The following is a 22,027-nucleotide window of genomic DNA, read 5'->3' as shown; positions in this document are numbered from 1 at the left end:
TCTTGTTTAGATTTGCCATTTTGCAGATGCACCCAGCCAGTATGAGGGGACTGCAGTGTACAGACACGTATTACACCTTTGTCGTGGAAACAGTGTGAAGGGAAGGCGAAGGCCTCACTTAATTTATAGGACCATTGCCCAACGGAATAAAGACGTCCAGAGGTGAACAGTGAGCGAAGCGCGTGTGTGTGAGTGTGGCTATGAGGTAGAAGTCACCACCCACCCGACAGCGGACAGTTGGCAAAGATCTGTCGACAGTGTGTTAAATTTTATAGCATTTCTCTTACGATGCGCGAAAAGTGTGCCCCTCCAGGGCAATCAGTCTTTCATCGATTTCCCTTTGATATTGACTGTGCAGTTGCGGCCCCCTGTTTTCTTCCTCCTCATTGCATTTCCGCAAGAGTGCATCATGAAGTGTTTTTTTTTTAGTGGAGATGTGACTTATTCTTCAAATCTAAGTTTAATTGTTTTGTTGAAACATGAAGCATATTTTTTGGATCTTCCACTGAGTGTACACGGTGCTCAATGTTCGCTTGTCTAGCCACCAGATGTATCGACGACCAGCATCAATTGAACCGTGCAGGACAGTCGGGTCATTAAACCGAGCGGAAGTTTTCGTCTGCCGATTGCCTCTATGTCTTACCTTTGAAGATTGGAAGACCACGTGTGCAAATGCATTTTTTTGCTTTCCAATGTGCACTGCACACATGGTACGATCGTCACACGTGGTGACTAGTAAAAATAGTTACATCTAGACCGCGTACGCGTACGGTTGCTCCAATGTTGCTCTGCGTCCGCATTCTTCGCATGGCTCGTATCTGAAACAATAAGACGATCATATTTTTAGATGAGAGAAGGCTATCGGTGCGATACGAACAAATCGGTGCAATGTGCGGACCGGAAGTTTGTGGTACTGCCGGTACCCCGGCACACCTGTACAAATAGGTTTGGAAGAATGCAACGGTGGAAAGGGAAAATTGTTTGATTTTCGGTACAAAAACATGGCTGGAATCGCATTCAAACACAAGTGTCTCAATTGTGGGATTGTATGAAGTGTGCAGTTTGGTGTGCACATGGTAAAAAAAGTGAGCATGTAATGGTTGGCAATCAGTGTCATTACACTCCTCCGGTAGTGCAATGACCTATGATACAATACGTTCGTCAGTACCTGGCAATCTCCTTTCTTTGTGCCGATTAGTCATAGAGTTGGGCATTCGGAATTAACAGAGTTTGTAGTTTTGTATTGTTTTGTCCAACTCTATCCTACTGATAGATTTCAACAAATTTCATAAGTCTAACGCTCTCTAATTAGGAGACTAAGTTGAGAATCAGGGAATGAGGTTCTTTGTTTGAAAGAAAGATCAGAAGTAATGCTGTACACTCCTGGTATTTTAATCTTACTCCAACGATGGGATTCGTTTTCAACCTACTGATTGTTTGCCGGCCATTGGCTCTTTTTATGAGCTTTTTTTCATGTGTAAAGTCAAGGACTAACACGTTCGGTAGCCTAAAGGTTTTGCAAGACGTGTCAATGCGTGGTTGCAGCTCTACATGTTTATGGATTGGATTCTTGAAATATCAATACATACCACGACTTCTAACCATCAACCATCTAACCATCAAATATCAAGTAAGCAGCAGGAATTAAAAATAATTATTATCAGTTCTTAACTAGTTCATTCTCATATTGGATAGCAGAAAAAATGACAAAGTGTGATAAGTGTGAAAGATGGGGGAAAAAGGTTTAATGAGTTTAATATATCTTCTAACATTCAGGCTTGTGTATGACTCCTCGAAATGTTACAGTTCATAGTTGAGAAAATAGAAAATCTATGAAAGATGGAGGTTTAGGATAAAGATCACAACCCAAGGTTATAATATAGCTCAAATGAACTTATCAGCAAATTCTACTTCTATTCCTCAATTTGGTTTTGGGTTTTTGGAAATATCTTCTCAGTAACAAATACTCCTTCCACTGACAAAATTTTCAAAGAAATAGTGCAATACATCAAGCAAATAGTAATCTAGCTGTTGTTTGATGTATTAATCCATCACAAAAGTGACATAACATGCAAACAAATTAAATTACAAAATTCCACTTCCTATCTGTCAACTATTTAAAAGAAAATTGTCATCTCCATCACTCACTGGTGTAATAAGCCCATTTAACGCAGCGCAATTTTCATTCCCATCCTTGTCCCATCCGTCCAACACCCAACATATTCTGCCCATCCGCGATACTGTGTATTTGTCTGCCATGTCTCTACCGATCAGCGAGAGAGCGAGAGTGTCTCATCTGGGGCCCCTGGGCCTCCATGCTAACCACCGACAGGCGCACAAGAAACAGAGCAAGAGCCATGTTGTTCTATTGAATGCAATAAAATTGTTCGAAAATCGAGTGAGTAAACAAACAAAACATTCCCGAAAGCACCACAGACGGCACAGCATTTTGAACTCCCCCCAGCGCCGTTGTTTTGTTATCATCTTTTCCTCCCGCATTTTCGGGTTTTTGTTTTTTGCTTCTTTCAAAGTTTTATTGTTTCAAACAATCCACTGGTAACATTCTGGCTGGCGCGGATACGCGGCTGAATCGATTCTTTTCGGCAAATGGCACCAACCCAAGTGGCATGGGCAAGCGTGGGCATCAGAGTGAGGGGGAAGAAAACAAACGATACCATCAGGAACCTCTTCTGGGCAGGACCACACGCAAATTTTGGCGACTGTTTGTGTGTGTGTGTGTGTGTGTGTAATTCAATCGGCAACTGGCGGCGAACGGTTAAATGGGACGCACAGCACAGCCGACAACGGTCAACAGGAAAAAGCTTTTTCTGACGAACAGGCCTGTCCGGTCCGAAAAGAGTGGACCCTGGCTACATTCCTACACGGAGCAGGAGCACGACGGCGCGTATTGAAAAATAGCGATGTTTATGTTTTCCTCGATTCACCCCCACTCGATGAGCGATTTTTATAGCGTCATAATAGAGCGCGCCGAAGGAAAATGTTAGCTCCATCAAGGGAAAGCCGCTGCCGCCGACGCCGCCGCCGCCACACGCAATGATACGCGGGAAACGGGACCCGCTTGCGCTTTCTTGCGCCATCGGTTTGCGCCATTTGATCGATCCGATATTAGTTTTCCCGTTGCGCTCTGGAAACGTGCTGGCAACCACTCCACAAACGTTTGGTGCAACGGTTTATTTTTATCCCCCCCCCCCGCAAGGCAAATCCGTGTGACAAACGACAAATGGTTCATGTAGCGGATAAAAATTTCACTTAACCTACGCCTCTCGCGATGTAATTGAAACTGATATCGTGCTGTCGAGGCTCTAAATCGAACCGCTCGTACCCGGCAGAAGCGTATGCGTCCTGTCCTGTCCTGTGTGCACCTAAAACCTCGGCAGGGGTTCCGGTGATGGGCCTGCATCCCGTCCGTACCAGACACGCTGGCAACGGAGATGGTACACTGTCGGAAGTTGGTTGGCCCGTTCCCGTTCGCCCCCAAAAGCATAGCTCTAATCGACTACCGAGGGTTAACTAACGGTCTGGGCTGTGTGATGCATTTTAATGCACTCTCTGCGGTAGGTTGTCACGGGCCCGTCAAGCGAAGGCGATCCCCATCCCGTCCCATACGGACCATGTGTGGCGTACGGTTTTTCGAGATTTTCCCTTGCTTCTGCGTCGGCTGCGATGGTGTTCCGATCATTAGCGCGGCACTGTCATTACGCCCGTCAGTCTCGCGAACGTGAACGGGGTTTCCTGTTTTGGGAAAATCGACCTCAAATTTCCATGTCCCTTCGCAGGCAAAGCGATGCAAACGTTCCGGGGAAGAAAGCAAAGCAAGAAGGTAAAAAAAAGAACGACAGCCAAATTAGTCAGCAATAATTCCGGTGCCCAGTGCAATGAACAAGGTTGTGAGGAGGAATGCCAACACAAGAGAAGAAAAAAAACGAACGATCCATGCACCACACATGCCACCACCGATTCTTTGTTGACGGGTCGAATGATTCGTGGCCACAAATATGTGGTTTGTTTGACAGATGGGAAACTTATATCAGTCAAACTGAGAATATGTGTCCGAAGCCGGGATCGAGCTCCGATGGGATGGAATGCCCGAGCCCGGGACTTGGCGTTTGTAACATCTTGTTCGGATTTTGGGACGTAATTTACTGTTTGTTTACGGTGAGTGTGGTGTCTCCGAGCGACACCTCGACACCGAAATCGGCCCCATCGTTTGCCCAATGTTTCCAAATGCATTTCCTTCTCAAATTGGGAACTGACGTGGTGGCACATAAACAGAATCCTGCTACAAATGATATTAAAAAATGGCTACTCCCGAGCAACAAATCTAACCCAACGATCTAAGACACTAAGGTAAGCGTACTGCGTTTCAAATGGATCGATGTGACCCGACTGACTGTGAATTGAGCTACGTTCATGATCTTACCTCGGGACGCGAGGATGAACGAAAAAGTCCTAATCCACTCGAACGGTACCGAACACTTCGGGATGTTCTCGCCTCAACGACGAGCCACACCGTGCCACGCGCGTTACAACTAGAGCTGCTGCTGCTGCTGCTGCTGCTCTCTTTTAGATTACCTTTCGCCTTCCCAGAGCAACACCACCACAGTAATTATGGTTCTAGTGTTTACTTTTCAATCAACTTCGAGCGGTTGCCAATCATCCCGCCTGTCGGTTTCTGGACGATAAAGTGTGTGCCCGTGTGTGTGTGTGCTTTCTAGTCATCAGGTCCGCTCATGATGGCACTCTGGGCCCTTCCCTTCCCAGTTGTCTTCCCAGGACCGGCGGTTGAGTATTTTTCGATTTTCTCCAGCATCTGTCAAGTGGACGGGTGGAATGGGCTGCCTGCCTGCCTGCCTCTGATGACAAAAACTCTTCCACACGCTCACACTGCCCTGCAAAAGGCTGACCTTCGTGCACTGGTTCACGTCTAGCTTCCATTACTTCTTCGTACCACTGGAACACTGGAGTTTGCTGCTTTTTCGCCAAGTATTTTCTGTCATCGAGTTGACGTTTCATGATTGGATCTTGGAAAAGCTTACTACGATCGTACACCAGGATACAAATTGGTTCGAAGACAGCACCACCAAGGTGTGTAGATAAAAGGTTCTATTTCCCCCAGAGCATCTTAAAAAGCTTTCCAAAAACGTTTTCAACTCCTAACGTCATCGTGAAGCATTTTTTTTAATATGTTCTACGCAGCATTTCACTCGAATGCCTCAATTTGCAAATGACGTATGGAAGCGAATCTGCAAACACAAAGTAATGCAGGCAACAACCAAAAAAAAAATACTTTCCCTATTTCTGAACTCTCGCTAGCAAACGCGTAGGTTTTCCGGCCAAAAACCTCGCTGCCTAAAAACTCACAACCAAGCAAGCAACAAAACGGCCAAAAAAAAACCCACCCTGCCGAGAGGGATTCTGCACTGTGCCATCCACCGACGAAATGCCAAAAAAGCCCCGGAGCACACACACACACACACAAGCACACGCGCTCTATCGGCCCCCTGGAATGGATGGATGGGTGGCTGGGCAAACCAGCCGGATGGGTGGGTTTCAGCACAGAGAGCAAGAGCCCACCGCCCGGGACCCGGGTATAACACGCAGTCTGTAAAAACAATTTCTGCTACTTAAAAGTTTCTGTTATTTTAGATGAAATTTTGTGTGGCTTTGTTATTGCAAGGAACTTAGTTCCGAAAGCGGTGGCAGCCAAAAAAAGCAGCAAACGAAGGGGTGGTCGGGGTGCACCCGAGCCCGAGCCCGGGCCTTTTGTCGGAGCAGCCGGAGCAGTAGCAGCAGCAGCAGCAGCAGGATCGACGGGCACGGGCTCAGGCACTGAGTGTCGTCTCCGTCGTGGCACGGTGGCAGTTGGCAATTTTCAACCGGCCTCGGTAAGCATCGGAACATGGCAAAAGGGGACTGCGCGGGCCCTACTTGAATCCTCCCGTGCTCGAAGTTAGTCTGCCAGGGATTGTGAGGGTTGTGAGCTGAGCCATGCTAGAACGTTTATTGAAGTGTAGGGAGTTTGTTAAAGATAGCTTCCGCAAGACATCATCCATCGAAATGAGGACTAAAATTTCATATAAAACGCTTCAACATTTAAGTTGAATGTTTCGTAAGTTCAAAGGATCTCCAAAGGATGTTCCACAGGCACATCCCAGCAATAGAATTCATTAAAATCCTGCCAAAACAATTCCAGCTTTTATCTGCCCGGTTTTCAGCGCAAATTCAATTACGAAGCAGGTGTTTTTTCTCGTGCCACATTTCAACGCTCCCCTTTTCACTTTCACAGCACAGCACACTGCCAGGAACGCCCACGGGCCGACAGCTGGCAGTAGTTGGTCGGCCTTCGTTCGATTGTGCGCTCGATTTGTTGTGAAAAGTAATTAAAATTCGTCAATTGCGCGTGCTCGGAAAGTAAACATTGTGCAAACAGACAGCGAACGTACAAAAAAACCTCTCCCGAGCCATTCCGGATTCCGATGGGCCTCAAAACGAGACAGTGAGAGTGAGAGAGAGAGCCACCGGGTGGGTGTCCGTTCCGGTGATTCGAGATGATATTGTGTGTCGTCGGTGTGAAAAAAAGCATCCTTTTCTAGCAAGACAACATTGCAACATTTAATCGATAATCCTTCCATCGCCACCCGTCGCTGCCGGCCGGCGGTTGGTTAGCTGTCGAAACCTGTCCGTCCGACTCCGAAGAGCAAACCAGGCGAAAGCCGAAGGAGAGAACGCTTTCTGACGCAAGAACCAAACCCAAACCAAAGAGTCCCTTTACTGGAGGGACCTGGAACCTGGGGAAGCTTTTTTTTTAATCTGACAGACGCATAAAGCTGGGTGAGCTCCGCTTTTTTATGGCTCGATTGCAATTGCGTGCCAAACGGACTGTTTGTTCCCATCCTATTGCTCTTTTTTTTTTGTTTGGCTGCGTGTGTGGTGCCGATTGTGTTTTTGTTTCCTTTTCGGACGCCCCGATTTGCAGCAACGCAGCATTGCAAATCCTTCAATGGCAATGTTGCAACAACATATCTTTCCTTTTTGTCCCTGCCCGTGTGTGTGTGTTCTGTCTGTATGTGCTTTTCTTTTCCATTGGCGCATTGGCGCATTCGGCACACATGTGAAGGATTGTGCAGATAATCCCCGGGTCCCGTGGGCTCATCAATTGCACGCTCCGGACAAAAGCAGGCCCTTCGGAGGGCAGTACCAGTGCCAGCTCCGGATTCGGAATTCCGAAAGAAGGACGCCAGGGCCTTTTGTGGCCATTCGATTGCTGCAATTTTTGGCAGCTCTTAAGCTAAATGCCCCTTTCTTCGCTCATCCTTGGTATGGCAAGCCCTACAATGAAATTGGGTGTGAAATTAGGCTGATCAACGGGTCTTAAATTGAATCTCACGCAAAAGGGCTTTCCCACGCGATATTTTACATGCTTTTAATTGCACTAAACGCATTCAAAAACGCATGTAAAAATGTTTCCCAAGAATATTGGACTTAAACACACACACCAAACTGGTCCTCACCAACAACACCGACGGACAAGCATGACGGACCGGAGCAGTGCTACATTGGGCAGGAAAAAATAATAAATCGTTTTCCACAAAAAACGGACAAATCTTTCGATGGCAATCATCATGCCCCGTAGCCAGAAGCCGGAACGAACCGCTCCCCGTTTTCATTGGAATTTTTATCCAAATTTCCATAAGATCTACAGCTCCGCAAAACCCGCAAAAGGTGGAACGGAATTCGAAATTTCGGATCAAAATCCCCAATAAATACACCTCTGTGTGTGTGTATGTGTGTCCCCCTTTTCCCCAGGCGCCTTTACTGGTATGCAGCCGATCGGACCCAAGCACAGTCTATAATCGAGTCGAGTTTCGCGTTCTGTCCGAGAGCGAACCTGTCCCGGAAGTCACGTCATCACGTGTACCTTTCTCACACTCACACATATATACAGCAGAACCAAATCAACCACAACCGTAAACAAACGCTGATTTTCCCGTGAACCGTGGATGCTTCAAAAATCCATCGAAGCAGGCGAGCAGCTGAACGTGAGTGTTTCTGGGGAAAAATAACCCCAAAAATACCCCAAACAAGTTTGTGGAGAGTATTATAATAAATAGAGAAGCATTTATTATGCTTTTTTCTTTTTATTTTTGAGGATGATTTTCACTTTCCGAATCAGACTGTCCTAAGATAGTGTGCAACTGGAATTGAACCTCCATCCTATCACATCATATCTAACACATCACAAAAAACCAGCATTTCTGCCATATGGCTTTGGCTGTTGAATATGCATTCTTAAACGACCAGTCCGACCGTCCCGTGTGTGTGTGTGTCTGACGTGCAAAAAGAAAAGAAAGAAAACACCCAATCCACACGTACACACACACACACACAAAGTCGGAAGGATTTGTCTCGGAATTCGCACAAGACGTCTTTGCCCGGCGACGCCAAGACGCCTCCCATACCAAATCCCACCGGGTTGGCCGGGGCCGGGTTTTGACGTCTCGGGACGAATGTTTAAAGTGAAAATATTTACAATCTTAATCGAAAGCCAACACACGGCACTGCTTCTTGGTGGTGGCGGTGGTGCATTTGCGTGTGGCTCAATAATCATCAGCCTTTTTGTTTGCAGAGAATACAGAGCAACATTATGTCTCAATGGCCGATTTGAGGCGCGCGCGCGCGCTCGCTCCCTCTCCTTCTGTCCGGCGTCCCTCACAGGGCGCGTGCCAGCAGGATAGCCAAGAAATGCACACAGACAGAGAAAGGGAGATTGAGAGAGCGACAAAAAAACAGAGAAAGGAATATTTATCCAACGTCGGAATTGGAAACTAACTTCCTTTGCTTCTACGCCACGCGCCAAAGCCCCGCAAACGGTTCTGGCGGGGGCGGGGTGAGAGAGATAAGGAAAGAAGAAAATTCCAATCGTCTTATCGTCCATCTTGATACGTTTGTGTTTTTGTCTTATCCACGCGGAACACCACGTGGTTGGCGGGGAAAGCTTTCTGTCCCGGGGTGGGGTCTTTTGGATCAACATTTGGACCGAACCGGATCGGGTCAGACTGGATCCGCATCTACTTCTTGCAGCAAGGTGGCAGGAGCTTTCCTTGCTGTGCTGTGCTATGCTGATTGGAACCGTTAATGGACTATTTACTCACCAAACACATTGCCAATTTAACCCGATATTATAATCATAAAAATATTATTTTTAATTAGCATGTGAAACGAGACGGAGGGCGCAAGGCACGAGCACAAGGCACGAGCTCTACCCTTGCTAACTACCCTCTGCTAGGTGTGTCTGTGTGTATTTCCTTCCGATGAATGTTTTTCCACACACACACACACATCCACACAGAGGCACCGAAATTCATCATGGCGTCGTGGCCCAATCGATCGAGTTTGTCTCGCAAATCCTCATCGGGCAGAGCGCAAATGGAACGGACCGATTGCTTCCTTTTTCTTCAGGAAAACGAGCTCAATAAACCCCCCTCTTTGGAATGGGTATTTTCCGTGTGATAAAGCCAAACAGGATGGTATGAATATTCGGACCAACGACGATAGACCGAGGGGCGTGCTGTGAGTCGTTTTCCTCCTCTTTTTTTTTTTTTGTCGTTGCTGTTGTGTGGCCTTTTTGCTTTGGCCACTCCACGCGCACTCTGCTAATAGGACTGCCGAACCCGAAGGGAAGCGAAGTGTCAATCAAAATATTCGACATTTGTTTACTTTTCCTCCGATTGCCCCCTCTTCCAAGGGCCCCGGTTTGTCATGCTTTATGCGCCTGGGTTTTGGCCTCGCGCTGTATCCGGTTGCCGTGACGGAAGATGAATCAAAATGGCGAGATAGCCTGCAGCCTGGTGGTGGTGAGCAGTCGGGCCGAGATAGGCCCAATATGTAACGCCATAGGGTTTGTGTGTGTATGTGTGTGTGTGTGTGTGTGTGTGTGTGTGTGTGTGTGTGTGTGGGTTTAGTGTGTAAAAGAAAAGGATACAAATTTGTGGACGGTGTGTTGAAACCGACAAAGTGGATGGACAGCTCGAAGGGTAAAGAATGCCAGAAATGGTACCGTTAATATTGAAGTTATTCATTTGTATGATTTATCAGGGTTATTCTATTCTCACAATGTCGAGATGTCTCGAATGGTGTTTTTGAGGATTCGAAGAAATGTGTCGAATATGCCCCATTAGATCGTCTATTTGATCGGTCGAATTGACAAAACGATTCAAACCAATCGTTCGCGAACATTGAATGAAGAGAAAATGTTTTCTACTACATCGTAGAATTTTCCAAAAAGTAAATTAAAGCAATTTTAAAAGAAAATGTACCAAAATCCATCAAAAATATAAGACAAAGCAAATCAGTTGACCTTTAGTCTGACTGATGCATATTTAGATTTTAATTTTCTGCTCAGTCAAATTCTCTATTTTACTTCTTTTTCGTTTAAAACTATAAACATTAATATCAAAGACCAATCGAGCTAGCTTTGTTAGCTCGAACAAGATCCTATATATTAGTACAGGTCAGTTCGTTCAGAGTATTTTGATAAATCTTTGTTTTAATGTTGTAGAGGTCAAAGGTTAATACAAAGACCGCTCCAATCACTTCTCCCTAACAATTCTCCCTATCGTTCTAGCTTTACAGATATCCTCGTCTAACATAGTTACAACAAATTCCTAGCCATGATCTACGCCAGTAAGCACCTCACGAGGTCTAATCAAATTAAGTAAGATCATAAAATGGGATGCACAGTGGATGTTGATTCTTCTATTCCAAATCAAATAATTCGGATCTATTAGACTGGTAGAGAATCTTCAAATTGTACATACGACTCATGAATTGCATGTTAGATCTCCTAATGTCATATTTTAACAATATTCATGACAAGCGTGAAAACGTTTTCCAGGACTTTAACCACAACCTCGAAAACCAAATCGAATAGCTAATAAGCAAACAAAACAACAGCAAAACCAATGCCAGCGTAACAATAAGGTAAATGTTGCGTGAATAGTTTCCACCTCAAACTTAATCTCCAACTTGACATCTTCCTTCTTCTCTCTTGGGGGACCCTGCCAAACCACTGCCGGCGGTCGTGGTCCCCAACGCGCGCAAGAAAGACAAATGATCGTCATCGTCGACCGTCGGGAGCCATCGCTCAAAAAGTGCGACAAAGTGCTGATGGTGCTGCTGCTGCTGCTGCTGCTACTGATGAGAGCATGTGTAGAGATGTAAAGTCAAAGTTTTCCACACCACACCGACGACGACGACGACTACGACGACTGCTACGATTACTGTTACTCTCCCACCCTCCCGAACCAGGCCGGTTGACAAATGGATAGTTTTTTGTTTCTTGCCGCCGAATGTTTTGACAGTGTCAAGAGCGTTGTATCTTAAACATATGTTCGAGATTTTGCCCCGAGTCGCTGGTACGGTGCGTGGGTCACTAGGATTGTGCTTTACCATCGCAACCATGGTTTTTGTGCGGAGTGCTGAGATTGTCTGGTCTGTCCCCACGAAAAACGGTGGAAACGAGGAAGGCATGTACAGTGCAGTGCAGGTGAAGATCGCACCGTGTACGTCTTACATATCATCCCTTGCACCTTCCAATTGTGTGCGTTCAATTTAATTGCCCTTCTTGTCATTTGCTATTTACAGCAGATACCAAAACCAACAACAAAAAAAGAAAGGAAGAAACTGTAGCGAATTATTCAATTACTGTTGAAGCCTTCATTACAAACCCATCACGCCGGCCGTCCCCGCAAGGGATGATCAAGGATCACTAACAACACACACACACAGACAGACAAAAACCGGGCATGATGTTTCAATCCTGATGTCCTCAGTCCGTCACGCGGCACAATGCAGCCTGATAAAACACACCCGTGGTCGGTCCGTGGCCGCACACCGTGCGAGCGCCCCCTGCCGCCGCAATCAATTACTCGCTGCAATGCGCCGAAATCCGCTGCATTGTTGCTGCTGCTGCTGCTGCTCATATGATCCTCGGGTACATGCGGTTGCAACAAAATCTGAACAAACAAAGGATTATATGCCAGTTTTCAGCTCCCTTTCCTGCCCCTGCTTCTCTCGGGGGTTTTCAATCCGCTCGGCTGTGTCAACTGCCTCAACCGGGCCGAAGGGAACGCCAAAGGAAAAGGGATCAACTGGCACTGAACACGGCTGTGAGCGGAGATGGGTGGAAAATCCAAACCCAATATCTGAGGATGTCTGTCTGTGTATCTCTCTGTCTGTGTGTGTGTGTGTGTGTTGTGAGGTCGAATTCAAACAAGCTGAATCGTTTCAGGGAAGATCCCTACGTGCCCCGGAGCGGATTAAGGACATGTAACGCACGGTAATAAGGTGCAACTATGCTGCAAACGGGTGTGATAGAAAGAAAAAGGGCACAATGAAAAGAGGCATATTGTTGAATGTGAAAAGTACGCGCGTAAAGCTGATAAGAAATAGCTGACAATGTAATTGTTGAATTAATACTTCTTAAAGCCATCCGGGAAGGAATCGGCTCAGTTCAGCAATTTAATCGAAAATCTTTAACCACATACAAATTGTGGTGGGTAAGTAAAGTTGATTTGAATTGGTTCTCGCTGTCATGAAACTATCTCTCTCTCTCTCTCTCTCTGTCTCTCTCTCTCTCTCTCTCTCTCTCTCTCTCTCTCTCTCTCTCTCTCTCTCTCTCTCTCTGTCTCACACACACACATACCCCAAGACCAGGAGCACACTAAGCACACGCCCGCTTCATTCATATTCAAATTGGAAAATCCTGCGCACTGCCACTGCCATCGGGACTTTGTGCAAATTAAATTCCATTCCGGGGGTTTAATTTATGTAGAGTCTCTTATCATACAGCACCGTCAAACCCGGCAAACGCCAGCGGTTGCCAGCACGATTCACATTGAGTTGTCATCCCTCCCCTCCCGTTCTCGATATTCCTTTCCCAGTGGTTGCTTTGACTATCGCTCGATGTCACACCCTGCGATGATCGAAGCAACGTGTGTAACGCCCGGTATCGGGAAAACTTCACCACTGCGCCACTTTACTATACTTTACGTTCCAATTCCCGATTCGCGAAAAGTAATTATAAATTGGAATTGGAAAGCTTCGGGCCGGTCGGCCGGCTGTCACTAGTAGTCCGGCGGCTTGTGGCGAACCTGCGATGGGGAGCAGAAGCAGGCAATAAGGCTGTGATGATTTTCGAACCGGAACAAAGCGGCCTAATAACGCGGGAAATTCCGGCGAAACCAACGCGCGAATCGTTGCGGTGCGGTCTCTGATAAGTGGATTTCGCCTTTTCCCACCAAACCAATTGGTGGTGGTGGGGGTGGTGGTGGTAAACGGGGTGGCGTTCGTGGTGGGAAAGTGCTGCTGCTCATTTGCATAAACACATTGTCGAGCGAATTGAGCGGCTGGGATGGATGGATGGGCGGGATGGCGGGAAAATTTATCGTCAGAAACATATTTCACCAACCAATCCTTGCGGGCGATTAACATGGGCTTGAGTAGGAGTGGGGAAAGTCGTTTGCATTTTCCAACCCCCCCCCTACCCTACCCTACCCCTCTTGGAGTGAGTGAAATTAAAGTGAAAGTTAAAGTGAGGCGAAGAAAGGGCAGCTTACAGCTTTCCGTTGTTTTATGTCTTCGATGAGAAGGCTTTGATAATTAAGCATATAATTAATCTTGAACCAAACTTCAATTATTATATGCAAAACCTCTTCCTACTCCACCCTCCTCTTCCTCACACACAGACACACAATTGCTCGCGTTGGCTCATAATCAATCACACCGACCTGCACACCGATCGAACCTAATTTCAATTACTCGGAAAGCCGACCTACCGACTCGCAAGCGAGCCAAAACGATCGAAGGATGATGATCCTTTTCCGAGCGTCCCATATCCCACTACCACTCCACTAGCCACACCTCCCCGTAAGCTGTCTTGCCCCCTTAATGACTTCCACAGCTCGGCATTTCACAGCCGTTCTCGATAAATTTATGCATTTCCAATCAAGCTGCTCCATTCAATTCAGCGTCGGGCGCTCAAGTGTACCGTGAAATTATGTACATATTGGTCTCCACTAACTCCCTTCCCACCCTTCCTGCCTCATCTGGAGCGAGCCTCATCAATCATCGCTCCCAATGACTGGCCGCCGCTGCCGCCGTTGCCTCCGAAACTCGTGATCGTGATGCTGCTGTGAATCAGCCCGCTCGTTTGGACCGCACTGCGGGAGGATTTTATTAAACTGTTCCTCTCATCCCACCCCACTCCGTATCGGTTCTTGGAGCAAAGCTTAAGCAAACAGAATCCAAAATAGAAACCCTGCCCAGCCGCACATGACCCGACCTGGCGCGTCGCGTTGATCGAGATGACATCGCGCAAGGCGGCCGAGTCTCGAGACGCCATGCAAGCCGTACCTGAGACGTTCCTTCTCTCCCTCCTTTCTCCCCCCCCCCACCCCCTCACACCTTTCCTTTGTTTACGTTGCTAAAGATGCGTCTTAATATCTGCGCGCTCCGGTTTTTCCAGAAGAGATTTTCTTATAATTTATTCAACTGATAAATCCTACAAAAACATTGGAGCGACGACCGCGCGCGCGCACGCCAGCACGTCGGGGTTGGGCCAGCCATTGCTTGTGGGAAGAGGAAAAGCGAGCAAACTAAACCGTGGTACAAAGTGTTCTATCCACCCATGAGAGTATGTGAAGATATTTGAATAACATTGAAGGATTATATTTAAATTCTTCAGTCCTATTCCAAGGTTTTCATACTGAGCTCCCTTGAGCTAGCGATCTTCCACATCCACTGCCGTAACAGATCACCACGAGCTCAATACTTTTCCTCTGCCGTACCTCTCAATAGCAATCCTCCACGAGTATCTCCCGGCTCTGTGGTAATGTTAACACACTGGACGACACTCGGAACAGCTTTAACCCGAAACATAAAACGATTTGATGACGATCAGATGTTGCACCAACTGTACTGGTGCCGTCGTCTGGCTGTGCGAGTCTCCCTTCTTATCCCCTTTCTTACCCCCTTTATTGGAGTGTGTGTGTGTGTCTCTCCCCGGTACGGGAAGAATGCATACGTAAATGCACTGCCCGGTTGGCCACAGTGCACGGCTCTCGTCTCGTCTGGGCTCGTCTCGTGTGGCCAGGGTTAGAATAACAAATCGTTACTATATTAAATATTCATAATTTACGCGAAACACGGAACGGGTTGGTGTTGTGCTGGTTCTGGGTACTGGTTCGCGTCATCGGTTGCATCAACTAAGGTCGCCTAGGACATGGACACAGGAGTTCCCACGGAGCATCACCGTGCGTGTACGCCGTCAGCGCCGGTCGGGTAGTATTCGGGCAGGCACCGTTTCAATTACTATCTGCCACGTGAAACATCACTTTTCGCACCTTTTGTTTGAACCATCAGCCATCACCGGCACCACATTAAGATCTCCGCAAGACCTAGATATTCGGTTCTTTGTTCGCCGCTTGCTGTGATTTTTGTGTTGCTGCTGCTCGATCAAGCTTGCCAACACGCTCAACTTGCGGATCATCTTTCCAGCTGCAAAAGTTCCAGCCGAAACATATCACTATCACAGATTCCGGGGGGAGAGAAGCGTGGTCACTGTTACGAGCACTGTTGCAGATCAAAACAATGCGCCTACGGATCCGAAAACACCAAAACACCACGTGGTATGGCTGCCGAGTGGTTCCGATTGATCGACAATGGCTGACGGAATCGGTCCGGCTGTTTTCGATCAAAACATTCCGAACTCCGAAGACGCAATGATGATGCAACTTGTTTCCCAGTGTGTGAGTGTGTGTCCCAAATCCCTTGTGTCCCGATTAGTGCAAACGGAACGCGAACGCGAATCGCATTGTTTTCTCAGCAAATACGAGCGCTTCTAGCGCGTGTTTTCGATGTCCAACCATTGCCCAAAAATATGCTTCAATGCTTCAATCCACAACGCGCGACTTCATCCTGCGCGACTCATGCGCTTATTTTGAGCGGAACATTTGCAACATTTGCGCCGCCAACGTCATCGTCCGATTCCGGTTGTTCCGTGACGTTCCGCGGCGGCTGCCTCCCTGACCAGCACACACACACGCGGACTGAGGCCACCTTCGCGCACACGCCCGTGTGGGTACGTGTCGTGCCGCCTGTGTTGTTGTGGTTGCTCACTTACAATGTCAATAGTAAATATTTGAAGTGAAAATATAAAATAATGAACACCAATATTTATCACCCGCCGCAGGGTTCACGCACGCAGCTTCTTCTCCTCACCAGACAGACAGGCACACACACACACACGGACCGACCGACCTGGTGGGGTGGTATGCAAACTCGTGCGAGGATTTTTGTTTGGCTCGTTGTTGTTCCCTCACCTCGCACGCTTTTCAAATGGACTCGCTGGGTTGTGCGTGTGACGTGCTGGGTAGCAAAACACACCGACACACAAGAAGGAGCTGTAATTATGCTTACTTGACAGCTACAATAGGATCTGCCGGGGATCTCAAGTGCTCCCAAAGGTGTTGTTGGAATGCGAAAAACAAATAAAATTGGTTGGTGTGATTGAAAAATTAATCATCACTTGTCACAAAACTTCACAAATGAAATGCTCCAACTCACTCACTGTCTCAAGAACGACAAAAATTGGTGGATGAAAAATTACTTTTTAACAAGCCTGCCCGTCCTGACCCCACTCACAACCCATTTCCACACCGTACCTAGCACAAGAAACACTAACAACATGCCGGAGCTCATCCCATGCAATCTCCCCGCCCGTGCCTTCATGAAATACCGCCAAAAACTTTCCTTTGAAAAAGCCCAGCGCACCTCACTGCTTGTCAAATTTGGCCGCTGAAATAGTGCTGTCTGTGTTGTGATAAAAAACAACGCGAATGAGAAGTGAGAAGAAAAATGTAAATAGACAAACAATGGCCCAGGCTGCTGCTGCTGCTGCTGCTGCTCCTACTGCCGTTTGCGGCACGATGCTGCTGTTATTGTTGTGTTTAAAAACAGTTTAACAACCTTGGGGTGGGATGGGTGGAATGGGTTTCGGGTGGTGGCCAGCTCCGCGGATGTGGTGTGCGTGTTAACCGCATGTATCTGTCTTGTGGCCTTACCTTGTTGTAATTTTTCGGCTTTGTTTTTGCATATCCATTGCGATCCCCTTTTGCATGGGGAGAGGGGAAAAGGATACGCAAAACTTCCCCCGCCACCGGAGAGACGCACGCGTGAGACGGGAGCCTTTGATGTTGCTGACCCCTTCTCATACACCCCTTCTTTATTAAGCGCTTGTTAAGGGGGAATGGAGGCGCCAGTGTTTATTGCTCGGAAGGTTTTATAGCGATTGATTGTCGTCGTCGTGGTCGTCGTCGCCGCCAAGTAATAATTGGCCCGCGGAACAGTGGATAGTGATCTAGGGAATAACACTGTCCAAAGGGCTACAATAAGCGTGTTAATTGCTTATTTTTTGTTGTTTCAATACTTGTCCGACTGCCCCAAACAATGCCAGGTGCCAGGTAAGGTAGGGGAAAACAGTTTGGAAAACAGCGCCGCACTGATCGCCGTACGATCGCCGCGGAGCTTATTTATTTTGATTCCAATCTTTATTTTCACTTGGAAAGTAATAATTATTTTGATAACAACCAATTAAGTGGCGGTATTGAGGTGGCTCAGAGCGCTAAACACAAGACCGAAAACGATCTTGTTGTTGTTGTTGTTGTTGTGAGCGTGATCGCCCATTTCTCACTTTCTCATCGAGCGAAAGCGAAGGTGTTGGCGGGCATTAAGAGGAGCATTAAAGTTAATTTATACCCAACACATTCTCCACTGGAACATGCTGCTACACCTATAAAGACCTTTTGAGATAATCCTTTTTTCCACCCTCCCTCCGACTGTGACAGTACTTCACCCCGCAGTGTTCACGAGCGTGCTAACCCGACAACTTAAGTCGACTGTCAACGGTTCGGCATGTCCGACGAGCGCTGGCGGGTTGACAAATGGGACAGATCCGGGACCCCGCTAGGACTTGGGGTGAGCCATTTTTCCAGCAGCAGTTCGTGCCCCCCTCTTCGCCACGCAGTACATGCTCAATTGCAACCGCTGGGCCGTGAAATGCAGCACACCCTGCGCTGCACCCACAGCAGGAAGCTCCGGCGCCATCCCCTGGGGCGTGCCAGTGCTGCTGCAGCACCGAAGGAATGGGGCGTGCAAGCGCGTGACGGTGGATTTAATGAGCTGTCAAGAGAATGGTGCCGAGAGCAACACCCGCAAGATCGAGTGATCGTGTGGTCGATGGGATAAAGAAAAAGAAGTAGAGGAAGAAGAGCAGAAGCAGAAGTAGCATGCCAAGCGACATCCAAGCGTGGTTACAGTGCTGTACGGTTATTGCGGTGGTGAGTTGAAGACGATTACGGTTGGACCCGTTTAATGTTGGAAATCATTCCTGCATTATTGCAATCGGTACACGAGGTTCCGCTCACTTGGTGGGGAGAGAAGCGGAAATTAGAGAGACAACTTTGTGTTGCATTTTCCCCTTCCGATTTTACGATCGCCGTCACCTTGAATCCACTCCACACTGTAAGGATCGGTACCGATTTTCCCGCTTTCCCTTTCGGCACTATTTATGGATGGCACACGTCACGGTCGAATGTCACCGAACGAAAGATTAAGACACCCTCTGTCCTCTTGGTGTTTGCCAGCTGGCCTCTGACACCGGTAGATGTTGGACCCACGTTAACCTCAACTCACACATTCCAGACACACAGAAGGAACGATTTTAGCGGTCACCATCGCACGACAGCAGCGAACGATTTGTCGCCCTGTGTCAATGTGTCCAACGAGCGCAGGTGGATAATGTACTGCCGAAAATCACTCCCAATCCCATCGTTCCTTAAACGGACGGCTGTGTGTGTTCCTCCCTCCCCGCTAGACATATCTCAGTTCCAGTACTATCAAAACAGAGCCAAGCAAAGCGGTTGATTATGCTCGCATATAAATAGCTAATTTCTCGCATGCCTTACCGCGCCCAACGCCATCTGTATGTCTGTGCGTGTGGGGTTGTCTTTCCCCCCCGTCTTGTGACGCGCTATTTTCAATTGCAACCGCAACACTTATCGCATTGCCGCGGGGGCCATTCCATCCATCAATACCCGCGTACGCGTGCCACTTCGAATCTCCCATACAATCGTCGGCCACAGCAAACGCCCCGGAGGCGTTGCTCGCCGCGGACAGGGAAAATGTGTTCGCCGGCAAGCGGGCAGATCCCTCAGGAGCCCCGAGGGACGAGCGAATGGACGAGGCATTGGAAGGTGTGAAAAAGTGATCCCCAGGCTTTAATTATACGCATCTCCACCGTTCGCAGTCCCGCAGGGCAGTGCACGAGCTACCCGGAACCCGGAACCACGGACAGTTGGAAAACAATCAGTTTGGAAGGCAAACGACAACGGCTGGTGTATGGATTTCGGTCCCAGGCCTCCGTTCGTTCGGTCGTTACCATAGTGACAGTGTCAAAATAGTCGATTTCCTTCCACACCTGCTTGTGAGCGTTGCGTTGAGTTAGACCGTCTAGACTTTTCGTCTCATTGCGACCGGCAGAAACTACCTGTTTCTGGCTTTGTCTTTTCCGGTCTCGGCGGAACCAAACACTCCCCCCCAATGAATGAAATGTTCAATCATTTTAAATATAGCACCCTCGTATGCTCCACTACAATACCCTGCTGCCCTGCTCCACACAACCGTTTTGCTTTGAAGTGGTGCGCGAACATCGCCTGCTTGTGTACATCGTAAAAAACGCACGCGGAAACCATACCACACGACCGGCACGAGTAGTACAGAGACGCAACGGCAGTATCGCTTTTTTACTATCTCCAGCTAACCTTAAAGAAGCGTGCTTGATGATTACCTTCCACACACCGAGCGGTACTGTTTTACTCGAGTCCAGTGAGGGTGTAAAAAGAGTCACATGCAAGACAAACATTCTCGACTGTTTCCAGTTGCATTAAGCATCTCGTTTTCCTCACCCATCATCAGTATCGCCTTCATCATCATCATCATCATCATCATCATCGGCAGCTTCCTCCGGTGTGGAGCTCATTCGTCTCGATTTATGATAAACATTGCGTCCGCGAAAGGGAAAACCGGCCGTTCCGGCGGCACGCGCGCATTGAAGCAAAATTCATTTGAAGTCATAAACGACCTCTTCAACCCCATGCCCGCCATACCCACCCGTGCTGTACCTCTATTCTATTCCCTCCCAAGTGAAGCTCACTATGAATGGAGAAATCCTAAGATCTTAGAAACTTCAAACGGCCTACGTTGGGGCCCGAGAACTAATGCCCCGAAATGGCAGGACAGTCTCCTCGGTCTGTCTCTCCGTGTGTATGTACTAGCGATTTTTATGAAGTCGGTAAGATGCTTCATTCGTTGTTTTTCGAACACTTTGGAGCCCGGCGAGTGGGACGAAATTTATAAACTAAACCAGTTCTTGACAGGAATTCTCGAGAAAATAACAAACGCACTCCAACGCATCCGGCATTCCCACATTCATTGATTAGCGCTTCACACAACTTCACCGGGGAGTGAGCGAAGAAGCTGTCAATGAAATTTTGGTGGTAAGTTCTTTCACATCTTTACTCGTTTTTTTTTATTCGCTGGCTCGTACACCTCGGAGACTATCCCCCCTTTCGTGTAAGGTGTCTAGGCCAGAGCTTACCTTGCCCGTGGTTCCAGCTGGGGTGTCACTTGCCGGTGTCAACAGCAACGAAATATCATCTCCTAAAGGTGTTAAAGCGTTCGTTTCCAAGCCATCTGGTGGCCAAGTTGCCGGTCGGAGGGGAACAGCAAAAGCCGCGAAATCGTTGCGGTCCGCCCGGAGCGACGCGGGCCAAGCAGATACTTCAACCAACTCTTGAACTCTTCATCGTGCGACTGGAATGGGTAAAAAGAGGTCCATAACGAGACTCATCTCATTGCTGATGGGAGCTTACCGTACACTTCACCGACGTCAAGTGAGAGAATCCACCCCGAGGTGCTGAGAGAAGCTGTTGGATGAAAAGTTCATCAAAATCTTGAACTCAGTGCGTAGGTGATTACATATGGTTGAAATGTCAATGTGCGTGGTACACAACTGTCAGCTTGCGTAGTTTGTGGCAGGTGTGCGCGCGCATGGCATACTTGGGAAGGGTTGGCTCCTAAACAAAAACGGTGCAATTTCTTCACATCCAGCACTTTTCAATCCTCACGCCGTCACACACGTCCTAGATATCGTCTATCTGTCGCCCAGGTCATTAAAGAGATGAATCGTTTCACGACTTTTTCTGACAGATTCTCGACAGATCTTCACATTTCTTCGCCAGCGACGCCACGGTTTGATCAGCATCAGCATCTACGGCTCTGTCAACGCCCGGCTGCCCAAGATCAACTTACCCTACGACCCGCAATTGCCCACCATTGCCACCTGTGTAAGTGATCGACTCCACTCAACCTCATCGCCTCCTTAGGGAACTTAGAAATGAGATACCCACTTCACACCGGAGGAAATGCTGACCACATTCAAACCACCGAGCAGGACGATCTCAAACTCGATCGTGTGTACGGCGCAGTGACACGGACCTGCAAACACCTCCAGCTACTCCTCCTTCGCCTTTCCTCAAACCTGTCCGGCTGCTAAGAATGCAAACAAATTCCACAACGGACGGAGCGCAATTGAACAACAGCCCAACACGGGCAATGATTCGACAAATTTTCAACGATCTTTTTATCCCCCGTACCCTGGGCTTTTTTTCGCTCCATCCCTCTCTTTCTCTCTCTCTCTCTCTCTCTCTCTCTTTCGATCGATGTGATTGAAGCTGGACAGAAAAGACTGGCTGGGAAATGAAATTCCTGATTCAACGTGAAGAGGGCATCACTTAACAATAAATATCAAATTTAAGTACACCCTTCCAATACTCCCGGGGACCCAAAATCGTACCCGTTCCGAGTCACCGAGTGCGGTCAGCGGAGCGAA

General features: G+C 47.8%; 1 long non-coding RNA gene across 2 annotated transcripts; it reads right to left on the bottom strand.

The window, feature by feature from the left end:
• Window positions 1-272: 272 nt before the first annotated feature.
• LOC121593240 lies at window positions 273-21,107 on the bottom strand. Of its 2 annotated transcripts, none has more exons than XR_006004746.1 (3): window positions 21,009-21,107; window positions 20,735-20,949; window positions 273-818 (listed from the first exon to the last, which is right to left on the bottom strand). It is a non-coding gene; the product is annotated as an uncharacterized LOC121593240 (long non-coding RNA). The 2 variants fall into 2 exon arrangements; XR_006004747.1 differs by lacking the exon at window positions 273-818 and adding an exon at window positions 20,239-20,613.
• Between the last annotated feature and the right edge of the window lie 920 nt (window positions 21,108-22,027).

Source organism: Anopheles merus, chromosome 2L (assembly GCF_017562075.2).
Source record: "Anopheles merus strain MAF chromosome 2L, AmerM5.1, whole genome shotgun sequence".
NCBI classification, from domain to species: Eukaryota; Metazoa; Arthropoda; class Insecta; order Diptera; family Culicidae; genus Anopheles; species Anopheles merus.
The sequence above is the reverse complement of the archived record's forward strand: the minus strand, read 5'-3'. Positions and strand labels throughout refer to the sequence as shown.